Source organism: Euleptes europaea, chromosome 10, assembly GCF_029931775.1.
Source record: "Euleptes europaea isolate rEulEur1 chromosome 10, rEulEur1.hap1, whole genome shotgun sequence".
NCBI classification, from domain to species: Eukaryota; Metazoa; Chordata; class Lepidosauria; order Squamata; family Sphaerodactylidae; genus Euleptes; species Euleptes europaea.
Window position 1 is genome coordinate 11543772 of NC_079321.1, and position 19347 is coordinate 11563118.

Genomic DNA, 19347 nt, shown 5'->3' on the forward strand with positions numbered 1-19347 from the left:
GATTGTGCTGCTTTCTTGCACAATTACAGTGTTGTGTTTGCACCAGCACCCCCAGTCCCTCTGCTGCCACCTACAATTTTAAAGGGCACATAGTTAAAAGGGAAAAATAATTTGAGTTGAGGCTTACTACTTAGGTGTCTCTGCCTGCCTTTGGTGTCTGTTTGTTATGATCATGAACCCATTTGTCCCTCTATTTGCTGGCATCAACAGAACTATATTTGCACATTTCCTCCCAATTTGAGCTGATTAGCGTTATTATGCCATGATATGTGGAATATCACCTAATGGTAGAAATAGCATAATACTGTCCGTTTCAATGTTCATTAAAATGCCAGTTGTGGCAAGCAGTTCACAGATTAACAATCTGAAACACGGCAATCAAAGCATCGGCAACCTGGTCCTACATAATAAGGGGCTACTGCACAAGCATAAAGCTGCTTGACACGAACTTTGACAGTCCTCATCGAGGCAATTTGATATGGAACCCCCTCAGGTCTAATCAGAAGCATCAAGCAAAGTAAGTTCTCCTGGTGATGGTGTCTGTGTTGCCACTTGCAGCATACGTGAAAGAAAGTGGTTTCACCCCAATTCAGCAAGGGAGGCCTACTCATGTTCAAAACTGATATAGCTGCACACTTGGGTGCTCATTAGATTCCTGCTGAACTTGAAGGAAGCATCTCAGGCAAGCGAGGGGGATATGCAGCTCCATCTGGGGACACCACTAGTAAGACACAAAAAATTGTGTTTATAACTGGATCTGGATATGTATCAGTCCTTGGTGGACTTACCGGGCTGGATCCAGTCAGCTTTTTTCACCCAACCTTGCTCAATTCCACTCTCTAATATAGTAATCCCACATGGCTTCTGTACATGAAGGTCCTATGCTTCTCAGCAAAGCCTTTTCTGATAGTCGGAGAGGATCTCTCCTTCCTCTGTGGTGGTGGAAAGTGCCATTAAGTCACACCTGACTTGTGGCAACCCCCATGGGGTTTTCATGGCAAGAGATGAACGGAGGTGGTTTGCCGGTGCCTGCCTCCGCAGAGCAGCCCTGCATTTCCTTGGAGGTCTCCCACTGATGTACTAATCATGGCCGACTCGGCTTAGCTTCTGAGATCTGATGAGATTGGGCTAGCCTGGGTCATCCAGGTCAAGGCTCCTTTCTCTTTGTGTGTGCATAAAGTGCTGTCAAGTTGCAGCCGACTTATGGTGACTCCAGCAAGGGGCTGGCAAGGCAAGTGATTAAGCAAAGGGGGTTCGCCAGTGCCTTCCCCTGCAGAGGCTTCCTTGGAGAGCCAGTGTGATGTAGTGGTTAAGAGTGGTGGACTCTAATCTGGTGAAGCGAGTTGGTTTCCCCACTCCTCCACATGAGCGGCAGACTCTAATCTGGAGAACCAGGTTGGTTTCCCCACTCCTCACATGAGCGGCAGACTCTAACGTGGTGAACCGAGTTGGTTTCCCCACTCCTCCACAGACTCCAATCTGGTGAACTGGGTTGGTTTCCCCACTCCTCCATGAGTGGCGGACTCTTATATGGTGAACCCGGTTGGTTTCCCCTCTCCTCCACATGAAGCCTGCTGAGCGACCTTGGGCCAGTCACAGTTCTCTCTGAACTTTCTTAGTCCCACCTACCTCACAAGGTGTCTTTTGTGGGGCAGAAACAAAGCATACGTTTGACACCTCTGCTCTACAGTTTGACAGGTTTGTTACCCTAAGCAGGCAGCTCCACTTTAGTTGGAGGAATTAGCTGGAGACAGAGACGGGGTGGGGTGGGGTGGGGGGAGGACTGGGATCGATAACCTATGTATACCAGGATAGTCCTGGTTGAAAACTCTCCAATGAGCAGGCAGTTGGATAATTAAAATATGGTTTTATTAAAGAATAAAAAATAGTAAAACAGGAAATATATTTTAAGAAATGAACATTCTCATACAATGATACAAAGCATACAAGAGCTGACTAAGAGAAAAAGGAGGAAGCTGGCTAGGGTTTCAGGGATGGGTGATAGTTACCAGTCTTGAAGAGACATTCAGGGAAAGCAGCGCTGAAGAGGAAAATGACCAGTGTTTCCAGGAGCAAATAAAACAGCCTGCACGCAAGTGGGGGCGTGCGCACGGATCCAGAATACACACACTATCAATGGCCAAAGGACTAATATTTATACCCCAAAACGGGCCCTGAGGCGGTATGAAGGAAGCTGGCAGGAAAGCCAGAGACAAAGAATTGATTGCTTTACCGGAAATCCAACAAAAAGATAGGAGAGGCAAGATGAGTCATCAGGACCCAAGAGAATGCCTGGGCTATTCTCTTGAATACTGGTCTATTGTTGGGATGGGTGTAGGTAGGGTAAAATGGCCTGGTCAGAGGGCTGATTGAATCGCCTTAGGGTGACAGTGGGTGGTGGCTGGAGATCTCCCACTATTACAACTGTTCTCCAGGCGACAGAGATCAGTTCTTCAGGTAACAGAGATCAGTTCACATGGAGAAAATGGCCACTTTGGCCAATGGACTCTATGGCTTTGAAGTCCCAATGCAGAGGTGAAAAGACATTTGTGTGCGTGTGGTAGAATATTGCCATTTCACGAACAACTATGTATTACTACCTAACACTCTCAACTGTGATAGCTAATATGTTGTAGTGGTTAAAGTATCAGATTAGGATCTGGGAGACCGAGGTTCGAATCCCCGCTCGGCTATGGAAGCTTGCTGGCTGACCTTGAGCCAGTCACACTCCATCAGCTTCAAATCTACCTCACAGGGTTGTTGTGAGGATAAAATGGCAGACAAGAGGACGATGCAAGCAGATGTTTGGACAGGTTATAAATCATTGGTGCTACTTGAGAAACTGCATCATTTACAAATGTACCTCTTAAATGTGGATCAGATTTACAAATATCTCCTTTGTGGATCAAAATTCCATGAAATTGCAGCAAGAAAAACCGCATGTCCAAGTAAGGGAATGGGTCACCCAGAATTTTAGTTCTACCAACTCCGGATTGGAAAATTGCTGGAGATTTTGGGAGTGGTGCCTGGAGAGGGTGGAGGTTGGGAAGGGGAAAGTAGAGTGCCACAGAATTAGGGTTGCCAGGTCCCTCTTCTCCACTGGCGGGAAGTTTGTGGGGCGGAGGGTGAGATTTGGGGAGGAGAGGGACTTCAGTGCCATAGAGTCCAATTACCAAAGCAGCCATTTCCTCCAGGTGAACTGATCTCTTTCAAATCGAGGTGGTCGGTGGGCAGAGGGGTAATTGCCGGGGGTTTGCCCACCACCAGCGGGCACCTGGCAACCCCATTCAGAGGCTAGTTGGGGGTAAAATGAAATAACCCCCACACTGTCCAAAGCTTCCCTACACAGCCTTCGCAAATGCTGGGAGATTTGTGGGGTGGTATTTGAGAAGGGCAGAGTTTGAGAGGTATGCCATGTCACTTCTGGGAGAGACTCTAGGCTGCTTCACATAGACTCTATGGTTTTGCCATAGAGACTAGAGGAAATTCCTAGAGCATCACTATGTGAAGGTCATTCCCCCCCACCTCCTCAGTTCCTCAGGGGCAGGAAAGTGGGGCTGCAGGTGGGTTCTTCCCTACCCTGTTGGAGCTCCTTGGAGGAAGGGAAGGGCGAGATACAATTCTGTGATATACGACCAGTATTCACTTGCCTTTCAGCTGGTTTTCATTGAAAGTATAATGCCAGTGTGGCAACAGGTTAATTTTTTTTTCTCAGCCACAAAAATGTTAAATGTTTGTTGCCAACGGATGCCAGCGCCTTGAATCTTGACATTTCGATGTGGTTGTTCAGCAAACAGCTCATTTACAACTTGAAAAGGTTAACTGCTTAAAAAAAATAAGTATAATGAAGCCCAAGAAGGAGAAAATCATTGGTTCTTGTAGGTTATCCGGGCTGTGTAACTGTGGTCTTGGCATTTTCTTTCCTGATGTTTCACCAGCAGCTGTGGCAGGCATCTTCAGAGGAGTAACACTGAAGGACAGACCTTGGGCTAGTCACATTCTCTCAGCCCCACCAACCCCACAGGGTGTCTATTGTGGGGAGGGGAGGGGAAGGAGATTGTAAGCCAGTATGATTCTTCCTTAGGTGGTAGAGAAAGAAGGCATATCAAAAACAATCTTCCTCCTCCTCCTTCTTCTTCCGTCTATTAATTACACTAAGAAATGATGAACTCATTTTTTCATTTAAAAATATGTCTACCTTTGTTCCGTTTATTTTCTGTGTATTTAAATTTTGCTAATGGCCCATGGAAGAAAATTATGGTAAGTCTTAGGGAAACCTGGTTAGTACTTGGACGGGAGACCACCAAGGAATACCAGGGTGGCTATGCAAAGGAAGGCAATGCAAACCAACTGTTAGTCTCTTGTCCTGTCCTGATGGCCCAGGCTAACCTGATCTCATCAGATCTTAGAAGCTAAGCAGAGCCAGCCCTGGTTAATACTTGGATGGGACACCACCCAGGAAGTCTAGGGACACATGAACACATGAAGCTGCCTTATACTGAATCAGACCCTTGGTCCATCAAAGTCAGTATTGTCTGCTCAGACCAGCTGGGTGACCTTGGGCTACTCACACTCTCAGCCTGACCTACTTCACAGGGTGTCTGTTGTGGGGAGGGGAGGGGAAGGAGATTGTAAGCCAGTATGATTCTCATTAAAAGATAGAGAAATAGGCATATAAAAACCAAGTCTTCGACTTCGTCTTATTCTTTCTATTATCTCTGAATAATTACACTAAGAAATAAAGCATTAATAATCAATCAGAAAAGATAATAATGATATGAACTGGCTAACGTATCTTCAGCTAAGATCTAAATTAAAAGAAGATTTTAGGAGAACGGGAATGATGAGAACATTAACAGATTTCGAAAACATAACCAAGAATATCGATCAGTGGACCAAATGGACTCTATGGCATTGAAGTCCTTCCCCTCCCCAAATCCCACCCTCCTCAGGCCCCAAACCCCAAATCTCCAGGTATTTCCCAAGCTGGAGCTGGCAACCTTATTTGTGGCTCCTGCCCTCTCTCTTCAGTGAGAGCAGATGTGGGGGTAAGGGGCAGGCAGGGTGGCCCAGTGGTGAAGCCCACAAACAAGCCATGGCTGGAGGAGGGATACCAATGTCCAGATGGGGCCTGGATTTCTCCTGGGATTACAGCTGATCTCCAGATGACAGAGCTCAGTTCCTCTGGAGAAAATCACAGCTTTGGAAAGGGGACTCTATGGCATTATACCCTGCTGGGGTCCCTCCCCCCCCAACCTCTTCCCTCCCCAGGCTCCACCCCCAAATCTTCAGGAATTTCCTAGCCTGGAATTGGCAACGCTGGTTTGGGAAATACCTGGATATTTGGGGGGTGGATCCTAAGGACAGCATGGTTTGGGAGGGGAGGAACTTCAATGGGGCATAATGCCATAGAGTCCACCCTCTGAAACTGCCATTTTCTCCAGGGGAACTGATCTGTTGCCTATAGATCAGTTGAAATCCCAGGAGATCTCCAGCCACCACCTGGAGGCTGGCAACCCTAAGGAAAAGGTTTGCAGGTTCTCCTCTGGTGCCGAAAGAAAAGGGCATCAGCTCAGCACCCAGAAGTGGTGGCTCCCCTGTCTCACGGTAATTTCTAACCATGCATTGGGAGCATTTAGGAATCTTTCCTTCTGTCAATCATTATAATGTATTATGCTGGTTTTACCACTGTAAACAATCCCCACAATGTGTTCTAGTATTGTCTATGATAAATCATCCCTACTAATGTATTATTTTAATCTAATCTACAATAGATGCTGCATTTCTCTTGAGAATCCTCTCCATTATCGTAGCTGGGAAATTTTAGCCTCGCTGTCTATTTTTTTTAACGCTGACTTCCCATTCTACCATCTTGTGAGACCAACTAATTACCGTCTATCTTTGCCCCTAATGTTATTTGAAGCTATTTATAGACTGGGGTCCAATTTGTTCCCAATGCTCTTCTCTTTTCTAGAAGGCTTAAGCATAATATCACCAACATCTTATTATATTCTATTATTAAACATCGTTTTTGTTTCTGTTCTTCTTTATTGCCCTCTTTTCTAAACTGGGCCCTGCTATGACTCGTATAAAAGAAGAAACTCCATTAAAACAATTAAAGGCACACTATGTTCCTATTTTCTGGTGCCGCGAGGCTTCAGGCCCCACCTGGATGTTGGTATCCCTACTCCAAACACGGCTTCCTTGTGGGCATTGCCGCAGGGCCACCCTGTCTACCTGTTGCCTTCACTTCTGCTCTCACTGAAGAGAGAGGGCAGGAGCTACAAATAGGGCTGCCAGCTCTGGCTTGGGAAATACCTGGAAATTTTGGGGGTGGAGCCTGAGGAGGGTGGGGTTTGGGGAGGGGAGGGACTTCAAAGCCATAGAGTCCATTGGCCAAAGCAGCCATTTTCTCCAGGTGAACTGATCTCGTTTGGCTGGAGATCAGTTGTAATAGCAGGAGATCTTCAGCTAATACCTGGTGGTTGGCAAATGAGCCTTGCAGAACTTGGCCAGGAGTTACTTCTTAGATGGCCCCTCAGGACCCTTCTCCCTAGCAGCAGAACCCAGCTGGGCTGCCTTAGGCAAACACCTGATTTTAGGAAAGTGGCGGCAGTGACACGTAAAGCTGAGCAGGATAACTACTGAGGAGCTTTGGGATGTGGGGAAAAGGGAACAGGAGAGATGGGCATCCTCAGACTGGCCAAGCCTCCTTGCCCACTGCCATTTTGTGACCCGTGAGGGAAGCCAAGGGAAACTAACCACTCAGAGAAGAAGAATCTGCATGCAGATGCAAAGGCTGCTGGGAAGTAGGCTGGCAGGAGGGGGCCGGGTTTTTTTTATATAAAGTTTTTATTAATTTTATATAAAGGATACAAAAAGGAAAGAGGGAAAGGGATAAGCATAGGGTAGTATATATTCGTCTGCAAATCAAAGAAGAAAAAATTAATACATAGATCAACAACCGAGTTACTAATACGTTCTACGGACTACATTCTACCATTTACTGTTTTATATCAACAACTAAAATATTAGCTCTTTTTCTTACATTTTTGAAGCTACCTATAGCCCTATTTGGTTCTATTTAGCAATAAATTTTTGTTGTAATTTTCTTAGCTTTAAACTTCTACATACTTATAGAATAAATTCCATCATTCATTAAACTTGTCTATGGTTTCATCATCAGTCACATTAAACACGTGTGTTTCTGCCATAGCAGCCTATTCCATCATTTTTTCTTTCCAGTCTGTTTCCATCTTCTTGCAAGCGTAACTCTAGTCGCTGTTGTGGCATATTAGAACATATCCTTCACTGATGGAGGCAATTCTATTGGCATTATCCCCAATAGCATATTCTTTGTATTTAGGCTGAATTTCTGCTGGAACATTTTCTGTAATTCAGTATGAATTTGTTTCCAATATATTTGCAGTTTCAGACATGTCCACCATAGGTGAAAATAGGAACCATCTTTCGCTAAGCATTTCCAACATGCTCCTTTGTGTTTGTCTTTTGAGTTACTCATGTTTTGAATTAAGTTAGGAGTAAGACACCAACGATAAAACATCTTGTACCAGTTACCTTTTACTTTTTGGCTAACTGTAAACTTCAAGTCCGTTGTGCATAGTTTATCCCAAGTTTCTATTGTTATCATTTCTCCGAAGTTTTGAATCCACTTGATCATATTTCTTTTGACTTGTTCCATTTCTGTGTCGTATCTTAACAACAAATTGTAAATCTTTCCGAGTAGATGATCGTTATTCTTGGTTATTATGTTTCCGAAATCTGTTAATGTTCTCATCATTCCCGTTCTCATACAATCTTCTTTAAATTTAGATCTTAACTGAAGATACATTAGGCAGTAAATATCTTTATTATCTTTTCTGATTGATTGTAAATGCTTTATTTCTTTGTCCTCACCAATCGTATCTTGATATGTAAGATAAAAATTGCACTTCCAAGCGACATCTGGGGGCTGGGGTTTTGATGGCAAAGACTGGCGATTCTGGTGTCCTGCTGATATTATTATTTCCCTACTTTCGATTACTACTTCCAAATTGAGAGATTCACCATAATCTCATCATAGCGGTCCATGGGGGCCTTTAAAACCCCCTGCACCAGCACCTTGTATCTGTGTCAGTGGTAGCTGCTACACATGTTGTGTGGTGAGCTACATATGCCCTGATGGGACACATGAGCTGGAGATCTTTTGGAATTACAGCTCCTCTCCAGACTACAGAGATCGGTTCCTCAGAAAAAATGGATGCTTTGGAGGGTGGACTAGGCGTCAACAAGGGGGAGGCGCTCCCTCGAGCATGTGTGGAGAGCGCCTGTAGTGCTCTGTCTCTGGGCCGCACTTGTGGTAAGGCTGAGAACCCTTGAAGGCCTAATTTTGCTGGAGAATGAGCCTTGCAGAACTTGGCCAGGAGGTACTTCTAAGATGGCCCCTCAGGACCCTCCTCCCTAGCAACGGAACCCGGCAGGGCTGTCTTAGGCAAATGCCTGGTCTTCGGGAAGCGGTGGTGGCGCCTCAAGCTGAGCAGGACATCTACTGAGGAGCTTTGGGATGTGGGGAAAAGGGAACAGGAGAGACGGGCAGCCTCCGACTGGCCAAGCCTCCTTGCCCACTGCCCTTTTGTGACCCGTGAGGGAAGCCAGGGGAAACTAACCAGTCAGTGCCAAGGAATCTGCATGCAGATGCAAAGGCTGCTGGGAAGGAGGAGGGGGTTTGGGTCTGCATGGCCAAGACTGGTGATTGTGGGGTGCCGGTGATATGATTTCCCTGCCTTCGATGACTCCTTCCAAGCGGGGTCTTAAAGGGTGTGCAGAACTGGTCTTTGGACCGCAGTCAATGACTGCAATTGCAATTGAGAGTCGGCTGAGTGGAGAGATTCACCATGACCTCCTCATAGCGGTCCATGACCTCCTCATAGCTATAAATACCAAATGGGCCGCCCCCTTGTATTGGTGAGGCGTAGCTGCTACATCTGTGTGGTGGGCTACATATGCCCCGGGCCTGATGAGCTCCCTGGGGACTCCCTGCGGTGAGGCGAGTATAGGCGTTTGGCCCCCACTGCGGTGCGGATAGGTCTATCCAGCTTGCAGTGATTCAGTCCCCAGGGCATATGCCTGCTCATGCAGGTGGAGGTGCCAGCTGCACTTGCCTTTTGGCTCACCAACTTTCACATTCAAGGGTGCTTACAAAAGACAAACCGCCTTCCGTGGACCAGTCGCAAAAATTGCATACACGGAAAATAAACAGAACACAGGGAAACATATTTGTTGAATCAAAAAAGGAGTTAGTATCACGTCTTAGTGTAATTATTCAGAGATAGCAGATAGAAGAAGAAGACTTGGTTTTTATATGCTGAATTTCTCTGCCTTTTAATGACAATCATACTGGCTTACAATCCCCTTCCCTTCCCCTCCCCACAACAGACACCCTGTGTGGTAGGTCGGGCTGAGAGAGTGTGACTAGCCCCAGGTCACCCAGCTGGCTTTATGAGTAGGAGTGGGGAAACCAACCCAGTTCACCAGATTAGCCTCTGCCCCTCATGTGGAGGAGTGGGGAATCAAACTCGGTACTCAAGATCAGAATCCACAGCTCCAAACCACTGCTCTGAACCACTACCCAATGCTGGAACTCTTTTGTCATGCAACCTCACTGCCAGAGCCCCTGGATCTTGTTACATGGCCTTGATCCCTCAGCCTCCATGAATCCTGTCAAAGCTGGCAAAAGGAAGAGAATCAGGAGGAGTCACCCAGGCCTGGTTTAAGCATGATGCTGGTGAGGCACACGATCTTCCTGCTTGTGACTTGGCGTGTGCCTAGCATCTCATTTCAACAATGGCGCCACCCATGCTGATATCTGGGATGGAAGTCCAGGTCTTGGTTGAAGGGCCATCAAGTCACAGCCGACCCATGGTGACTCAGTAGAGTTTTAAGGCAAGGGGCTGTGGCGCAGTGGTAGCTCATCTGCTTAGCATGCAGAAGGTCCCAGGTTCAATCCCCGACATCTCCAGTTAAAGGGACCAGGTAAGTAAGTAATGTGAAAGACCACTGCCTGAGACCCTGGAGTGCTGCTGCTGGTCTGAGCAGACAATACTGACTTTGATGGACCAAGGGTCTGATGCAGTATAAGGCAGCTTCATGTGTTCATGTTCATGTGTCCCTAGACTTCCTGGGTGGTCTCCCATCCAAGTACTAACCGGGTCTCCCTAAGACCTTCCGTGACCTTCTTCCATGGACCATTAGCAAAATTTAAATACACAGAAAGTAAACAGAACAAAGGTAGACATATTTTTAAATGAAAAAATGAGCTAATCATTTCTTAGTGTAATTAATAGACGGAAGAAGAAGAAGGAGGGTTGGTTTTGATATGCCGTCTTTCTCTACCACTTACGGAAGAATCAAACCGGCTTATAATCACCTTCACTTCCCCTTCCCACAATAGACATCCTGTGGGGTTGGTGGGGCTGAGAGAGTGTGACTAGCCCAAGGTCTCCCAGCTGGCTCCATGAGTAGGAGTGGGGAAACCAACCCAGTTCACCAGATTAGCCTCCGCCGCTCATGTGGAGGAGTGGGGAATCAAACTCGGTTCTCAAGATCAGAATCTACAACTCCAAACCACCACTCTTAACCACTACCCAACACTGGAAATCTTTTGACATGCAGCATCACGGCCAGAGAACCTGGGCCTTGATCCCTCAGCCTCTACGAATCCTGTCGAAGCTGGTAAAAGGAAGAGAATCAGGAGGAGTCACCCAGGCCTGGCTTAAGCGTGATGCTGGTGAGGCACAATAAATTCCTGCTTGTGACTTGGAGTGTGCCTAGCATCTCATTTCAACAATGGCGCCACCCATGCTGATATCTGGGATGGAAGTCCAGGTCCTGGTTGAAGGGCCCTCAAGTCACAGTCAGCTTATGGTGACCCGGTAGGGTTTTCAAGGCAAGTCACCCCGGACATCCTAGGTGGTCTCCCATCCAAGTACTAATCAGGGCTGACCCTGCTTAGCTTCTAAGATCTGACGAGATCAGGCTGGCCTGGGACATCAGGATAGGACAAGAGGTGAACAGAGGGGGTTTGCCATTGCCTTTCTCTGCATAGCCACTCTTGTATTCCTTGGTGGCCTCCCTCCAAGTACTAACCAGGTCTCCTCCTGCCCTGACCTGGATGTCCCTGGTTAGCCAGATCTTGTCAGATCCCAGAAGCTAAGCATGGTTAGTGAGCACCACAGATAAAACTGTAGCATCTCTAGGTGTTGCGTCAGCATGTGCATGAAGCACGGGGAGCCATTTTGCATGGGCAGCAGTGGCCCACTTTAAAGGAGATTACGCAGGGTATGCACAAAGCAGCATGGGTCTAGGGTTGCCAACTTTCAAAACGGAGGCTGGAGATCTTTTGGAATTACAGCTCATCTCCAGACTACAGAGATCGGTTCCTCAGAAAAAATGGATGCTTTGGAGGGTGGACTAGGCGTCAACAAGGGGGAGGCGCTCCCTCGAGCATGTGTGGAGAGCGCCTGTAGTGGGCCGCACTTCTCTGGGCCGCACTTGTGGTAAGGCTGAGAACCCTTGAAGGCCTAATTTTGCTGGAGAATGAGCCTTGCAGAACTTGGCCAGGAGGTACTTCTAAGATGGCCCCTCAGGACCCTCCTCCCTAGCAACGGAACCCGGCAGGGCTGTCTTAGGCAAATGCCTAATCTTCGGGAAGTGGTGGTGGCGCCTCAAGCTGAGCAGGACATCTACTGAGGAGCTTAGGGATGTGGGGAAAAGGGAACAGGAGAGACGGGCAGCCTACAACTGGCCAAGCCTCCTTGCCCACTGCCCTTTTGTGACCCGTGAGGGAAGCCAGGGGAAACTAACCAGTCAGTGCCAAGGAATCTGCATGCAGATGCAAAGGCTGCTGGGAAGGAGGAGGGGTTTGGGTCTGCATGGCCAAGACTGGTGATTGTGGGGTGCAGGGGATATGATTTCCCGACCTTCGAGGACTCCTTCCAAGCGGGGTCTTAAAGGGTGTGCAGAACTGGTCTTTGGACCGCAGTCAATGATTGCAATTGCTATTAAAAGTCAGCTGAGTGGAGAAATTCACCATGACCTCCTCGTAGCGGTCCTTCGGGTCCTATAAATACCAAATGGGCCGCCCCCTTGTATTGGTGAGGCGTAGCTGCTACATCTGTGTGGTGGGCTACATATGCCCCGGGCCTGATGAGCTCCCTGGGGACTCCCTGCGGTGAGGCGAGTATAGGCGTTTGGCCCCCACTGCGGTGCGGATAGGTCTATCCAGCTTGCAGTGATTCAGTCCCCAGGGCATATGCCTGCTCATGCAGGTGGACGTGCCAGCTGCACTTGCCTTTTGGCTCCCCAACTTTCACATTCAAGGGTGCTTACAAAAGAGAAACCGCCTTCCGAGGACCAGTCGCAAAAATTACATACACAGAAAATAAACAGAACACAGGGAAACATATTTGTTGAATCAAAAAAGGAGTTAATATCACTTCTTAGTGTAATTATTCAGAGATAATAGAAGGAGAAGACTTGGTTTTTATATGCTGAATTTCTCTGCCTTTTAATGACAATCATACTGGCTTACAATCCCCTTCCCTTCCCCTCCCCACAACAGACACCCTGTGTGGTAGGTCGGGCTGAGAGAGTGTGACTAGCCCAAGGTCTCCCAGCTGGCTTTATGAGTAGGAGTGGGGAAACCAACCCAGTTCACCAGATTAGCCTCTATGTGGAGCTCATGTGGAGGAGTGGGGAATCAAACTCGGTACTCAAGATCAGAATCCACAGCTCCAAACCACTGCTCTTAACCACTACCCAGTGCTGGAAATCTTTTGCTATGCTGCTTCACTGCCAGAGCCCCTGGGTCTTGTTACATGGCCTTGATCCCTCAGCCTCCACGAATCCTGTCAAAGCTGGCAAATGGAAGAGAATCAGGAGGAATCATCCAGGCCTGGTTTAAGAGTGATGCTGGTGAGGCATAAGAACTTCCTGCTTGTGACTTGGAGTGTGCCTAGCATCTCATTTCAACAATGGCGCCACCCATGCTGATATCTGGGATGGAAGTCCAAGTCTTGGTTGAAGGGCCATCAAGGCACAGGGGCATTCTTCACGTTAGATTTTGCTTCTGTTTTGCCACGGACTAAAGAAAAACACGATTTAAATGTTTTTTTCATGGCCTCGATTTATCCCCATCAATTATCTGTAGCTTAGGTTTTTCATGGGAACAAAGCATGATGTATTTGACAACGGTTTGGTCTGTCCTTTTTGCAGGAGGCCTCCCCTTCCAACAGGCTCATTGTTTATGCCTGCCCCCAGCTCCGCCCGAACTCCGCCCAGCAGAATACCTCGTGCGGTTCACCAACCCCAAAGCAAAAAACAAGCACCAGTCCCTCTGGTCTCCTCCATTTTTCTTCCACCCTCACTCTGTTCTGCTTTGGGAACAGTCAGATTCCAAATTTGGTGGGGGGGGGGGGAGGCAGCGCTTTCCTCAAAGCTTCCCTCTATTTTCTATAGGTGTGGAACCCATTGCCCTTTAATGATAGACAGAATTGGGGGGGCAGGGAATCCATGTGCCCAGAGAAGTGTTTAGCTGAAAGTGGGAATGGGGGGTGGGGGGAGAGGAAAGAAGGCCCCTGGATTGCGCGCTGGCCATGATCCAGCCACATTGCATCGTGAAAGACAGGAGGGCTCCTAGCTTGCGTGCCAGCCCTGATCCAGCCAGTGTGCATGGCGAGGGGGGGAGAGGAAAGAAGGCCCCTGGATTGCGCGCTGGCCATGATCCGGCCACATTGCATCGTGAGAGACAGGAGGGCTCCTAGCTTGCGTGCCAGCCCCGATCCAGACAGTGTGCATGGCGAGGGGGGGATAGGAAAGGCCCCTGGATTGTGCGCTGGCCATGATCCGGCCACATTGCATCGTGAGAGACAGGAGGGCTCCTAGCTTGCGTGCCAGCCCCGATCCAGCCAGTGTGCATGGCGAGGGGGGGGAGAGGAAAGAAGGCCCCTTGATTGCGCGCTGGCCATGATCCAGCCACAGTGCATCGAGAGAGAGGAGGGAGATAAGAGGAGGCTGGCCGCACCTCTTCAGAAAAGTCATGGGAGGGAGTTTTGACTTGGGTTTTCCGCTCTCAGGATGCACATTTTCCCCATCCGATTTCTCAAAAATCCCCCCTCCCCTTTGGGGCAGAAGGGCCAACAGCCCCTTCTCTTGAAGATCCCCCCCACTGCCCTAGACTGAGCTGCCACCACCACCACCCCCAGCGCGCGAGGAGCACATGGCGTGGCCCCGCCAGTCTCCCCCTGGAGCCGTCCGTCCAACGTCCCCCTGGGCTTGGAGGTGTGGGCCCAGCTCCAAGACCCATCCCGGGCGAGGGGCGGGGAAGGTGTGCGGGGACGGAGGGAGAGAAGTGCCAGGATTCTAGTCAGGCAGGCAGCCAAAGGGGTGGTATTCTTGTCCGAGCGCAAAACTCCCCCAGCCAATCACCGTTCTTGGGGGAGGAGAAAGGAGACGTCCTGAGGAGCGAAGCAAACATTTTTTCATGGGCATCCGCGCAAGAAAACACGTGTCTACAGGAAAGATCGTTTCAAAAGTGGTTTGGATTGCCTCTCTTTTAACCCGGCTTATTTTGCTAAGGGGGGGAAACCACGGATCTGCAGTGAATAACCAAAATTGGACTCTGATGCAAATCAGCATCGAAACAGCAGCAAATCTCCGTGAAGAATACCCCAGAGTCTACTTATGGTGACCCGGTAGGGTTTTCAAGGCAAGTGACCCCGGACTTCCTGGGCGGTCTCCCATCCTGACGAGATCAGGCTGGCCTGGGACATCAGGACAGGACAAGAGGTGAACAGAGGTGGTTTGCCAGTGCCTTTCTCTGCAGAGCCACCCTGGTATTCCTTGACGGCCTCCCGTCCAAGTACTAACCCGGTCTCCCTAAGTCCTGCCCTGACCTGGATGGCCCAGGTTAGCCAGATCTGACCTAACATCTCTAGGTGTTGCTTCAGCATGTGAACGAAGCACGGGGAGCCATTTTGCATGGGCAGCAGTGGCCCACTTTAAAGGAGATTAAAGGAGATTTTGTCAGATCTTGTTAGATCTCAGAAGCTAAGCATGGTTAGTGAGCACCACAGAGAAAATTGTAGCATCTATAGGTCTTTTGGCAGCATGTGAATGAAGCACAGTGGCCACTTTAAAGGAATATTACACGGGGCATGCACAAAGCAGCATGGGTCTAGGGTGGCCAACTTTCAAAAGGGAGGCTGGAGATCTTTTGGAATTACAGTTCGTCTCCAGACTACAGAGATCGGTTCCTCAGAAAAAATTGATGCTTTGGAGGGTGGACTAGGCGTCAACAAGGGGGAGGCGCTCCCTCGAGCATGTGTGGAGAGCGCCTGTAGTGCTCTGTCTCTGGGCCGCACTTGTGGTAAGGCTGAGAACCCTTGAAGGCCTAATTTTGCTGGAGAATGAGCCTTGCAGAACTTGGCCAGGAGGTACTTCTAAGATGGCCCCTCAGGACCCTCCTCCCTAGCAACGGAACCCGGCAGGGCTGTCTTAGGCAAATGCCTGGTCTTCGGGAAGTGGTGGTGGCGCCTCAAGCTGAGCAGGACATCTACTGAGGAGCTTAGGGATGTGGTGAAAAGGGAACAGGAGAGACGGGCAGCCTACAACTGGCCAAGCCTCCTTGCCCACTGCCCTTTTGTGACCCGTGAGGGAAGCCAGGGGAAACTAACCAGTCAGTGCCAAGGAATCTGCATGCAGATGCAAAGGCTGTTGGGAAGGAGGAGGGGTTTGGGTCTGCATGGCCAAGACTGGTGATTGTGGGGTGCAGGGGATATGATTTCCCGACCTTCGATGACTCCTTCCAAGCGGGGTCTTAAAGGGTGTGCAGAACTGGTCTTTGGACCGCAGTCAATGATTGCAATTGCTATTAAAAGTCGGCTGAGTGGAGAAATTCACCATGACCTCCTCGTAGCGGTCCTTCGGGTCCTATAAATACCAAATGGGCCGCCCCCTTGTATTGGTGAGGCGTAGCTGCTACATCTGTGTGGTGGGCTACATATGCCCCGGGCCTGATGAGCTCCCTGGGGACTCCCTGCGGTGAGGCGAGTATAGGCGTTTGGCCCCCACTGCGGTGCGGATAGGTCTATCCAGCTTGCAGTGATTCAGTCCCCAGGGCATATGCCTGCTCATGCAGGTGGACGTGCCAGCTGCACTTGCCTTTTGGCTCCCCAACTTTCACATTCAAGGGTGCTTACAAAAGAGAAACCGCCTTCCGAGGACCAGTTGCAAAAATTACATACACAGAAAATAAACAGAACACAGGGAAACATATTTGTTGAATCAAAAAAGGAGTTAATATCACTTCTTAGTGTAATTATTCAGAGATAATAGAAGGAGAAGACTTGGTTTTTATATGCTGAATTTCTCTGCCTTTTAATGACAATCATACTGGCTTACAATCCCCTTCCCTTCCCCTCCCCACAACAGACACCCTGTGTGGTAGGTCGGGCTGAGAGAGTGTGACTAGCCCAAGGTCACCCAGCTGGCTTTATGAGTAGGAGTGGGGAAACCAACCCAGTTCACCAGATTAGCCTCTAAGTGGAGCTCATGTGGAGGAGTGGGGAATCAAACTCAGTACTCAAGATCAGAATCCACAGCTCCAAACCACTGCTCTTAACCACTACCCAGTGCTGGAAATCTTTTGCTATGCTGCTTCACTGCCAGAGCCCCTGGGTCTTGTTACATGGCCTTGATCCCTCAGCCTCCATGAATCCTGTCAAAGCTGGCAAAAAGAAGAGAATCAGGAGGAGTCACCCAGGCCTGGTTTAAGAGTGATGCTGGTGAGGCATAAGAACTTCATGCTTGTGACTTGGAGTGTGCCTAGCGTCTCATTTCAACAATGGCGCCACCCATGCTGATATCTGGGATGGAAGTCCAGGTCTTGGTTGAAGGGCCATCAAGGCACAGGGGCATTCTTCACGTTAGATTTTGCTTCTGTTTTGCCACGGACTAAAGAAAAACACGATTTAAATGTTTTTTTTATGGCCTCGATTTATCCCCATCAATTATCTGTAGTTTAGGTTTTTCATGGGAACAAAGCATGATGTATTTGACAACGGTTTGGTCTGTCCCTTTTTGCAGGAGGCCTCCCCTTCCAACAGGCTCATTGTTTATGCCTGCCCCCAGCTCCGCCCGAACTCCGCTCAGCAGAATACCTCGTGCGGTTCACCAACCCCAGCGCAAAAAACAAGCACCAGTCCCTCTGGTCTCCTCCATTTTTCTTCCACCCTCACTCTGTTCTGCTTTGGGAACAGTCAGATTCCAAATTTGGGGGGGGGGAGGCAGCGCTTTCCTCAAAGCTTCCCTCTATTTTCTATAGGTGTGGAACCCATTGCCCTTTAATGATAGACAGAATTGGGGGGGCTGGGAATCCATGTGCCCAGAGAAGTGTTTAGCTGAAAGTGGGAATGGGGGGTGGGGGGAGAGGAAAGAAGGCCCCTGTATTGCGCGCTGGCCATGATCCAGCCACATTGCATCGTGAACGACAGGAGGGCTCCTAGCTTGCGTGCCAGCCCTGATCCAGCCAGTGTGCATGGCGAGGGGGGGAGAGGAAAGAAGGCCCCTGGATTGTGCGCTGGCCATGATCCGGCCACATTGCATCGTGAGAGACAGGAGGGCTCCTAGCTTGCGTGCCAGCCCCGATCCAGCCAGTGTGCATGGCGAGGGGGGGAGAGGAAAGAAGGCCCCTTGATTGCGCGCTGGCCATGATCCAGCCACAGTGCATCGAGAGAGAGGAGGGAGATAAGAGGAGGCTGGCCGCACCTCTTCAGAAAAGTGATGGGAGGGAGTTTTGACTTGGGTTTTCCGCTCTCAGGATGCACATTTTCCCCATCCGATTTCTCAAAAATCCCCCTCCCCTTTGGGGCAGAAGGGCCAACCGCCCCTTCTCTTGAAGATCCCCCCCACTGCCCTAGACTGAGCTGCCACCACCACCACCCCCAGCGCGCGAGGAGCACATGGCGTGGCCCCGCCAGTCTCCCCCTGGAGCCGTCCGTCCAACGTCCCCCTGGGCTTGGAGGTGTGGGCCCAGCTCCAAGACCCATCCCGGGCGAGGGGCGGGGAAGGCGTGCGGGGACGGAGGGAGAGAAGTGCCAGGATTCTAGGCAGGCAGGCAGCCAAAGGGGTGGTATTCTTGTCCGAGCGCAAAACTCCCCCAGCCAATCACCGTTCTTGGGGGAGGAGAAAGGAGACGTCCTGGGGAGCGAAGCAAACATTTTTTCATGGGCATCCGCGCAAGAAAACACGTGTCTACAGGAAAGATCGTTTCAAAAGTGGTTTGGATTGCCTCTCTATTAACCCGGCTTATTTTGCTAAGGGGGGGAAACCACGGATCTGCAGTGAATAACCAAAATTTGATTTCGATGCAAATCAGCATCGAAACAGCAACAAATCTCCGTGAAGAATACCCCAGAGTCTACTTATGGTGACCCGGTAGGGTTTTCAAGGCAAGTGACCCCGGACTTCCTGGGTGGTCTCCCATCCTGACGAGATCAGGCTGGCCTGGGACATCAGGACAGGACAAGAGGTGAACAGAGGTGGTTTGCCAGTGCCTTCCTCTGCAGAGCCACCCTGGTATTCCTTGATGGCCTCCCGTCCAAGTACTAACCCGGTCTCCCTAAGTCCTGCCCTGACCTGGATGGCCTAGGTTAGCCAGATCTGACCTAGCATCTCTAGGTGTTGCTTCAGCACGTGAACGAAGCATAGGGAGCCATTTTGCATGGGCAGCAGTGGCCCACTTTAAAGGAGATTAAAGGAGATTTTGTCAGATCTTGTTAGATCTCAGAAGCTAAGCATGGTTAGTGAGCACCACAGAGAAAATTGTAGCATCTATAGGTCTTTTGGCAGCATGTGAAGGAAGCACAGTGGCCCACTTTAAAGGAATATTACACGGGGCATGCACAAAGCAGCATGGGTCTAGGGTGGCCAACTTTCAAAAGGGAGGCTGGAGATCTTTTGGAATTACAGCTCCTCTCCAGACTACAGAGATCGGTTCCTCAGAAAAAATGGATGCTTTGGAGGGTGGACTAGGCGTCAACAAGGGGGAGGCGCTCCCTCGAGCATGTGTGGAGAGCGCCTGTAGTGCTCTGTCTCTGGGCCGCACTTGTGGTAAGGCTGAGAACCCTTGAAGGCCTAATTTTGCTGCAGAATGAGCCTTGCAGAACTTGGCCAGGAGGTACTTCTAAGATGGCCCCTCAGGACCCTCCTCCCTAGCAACGGAACCCGGCAGGGCTGTCTTAGGCAAATGCCTGATCTTCGGGAAGTGGTGGTGGCGCCTCAAGCTGAGCA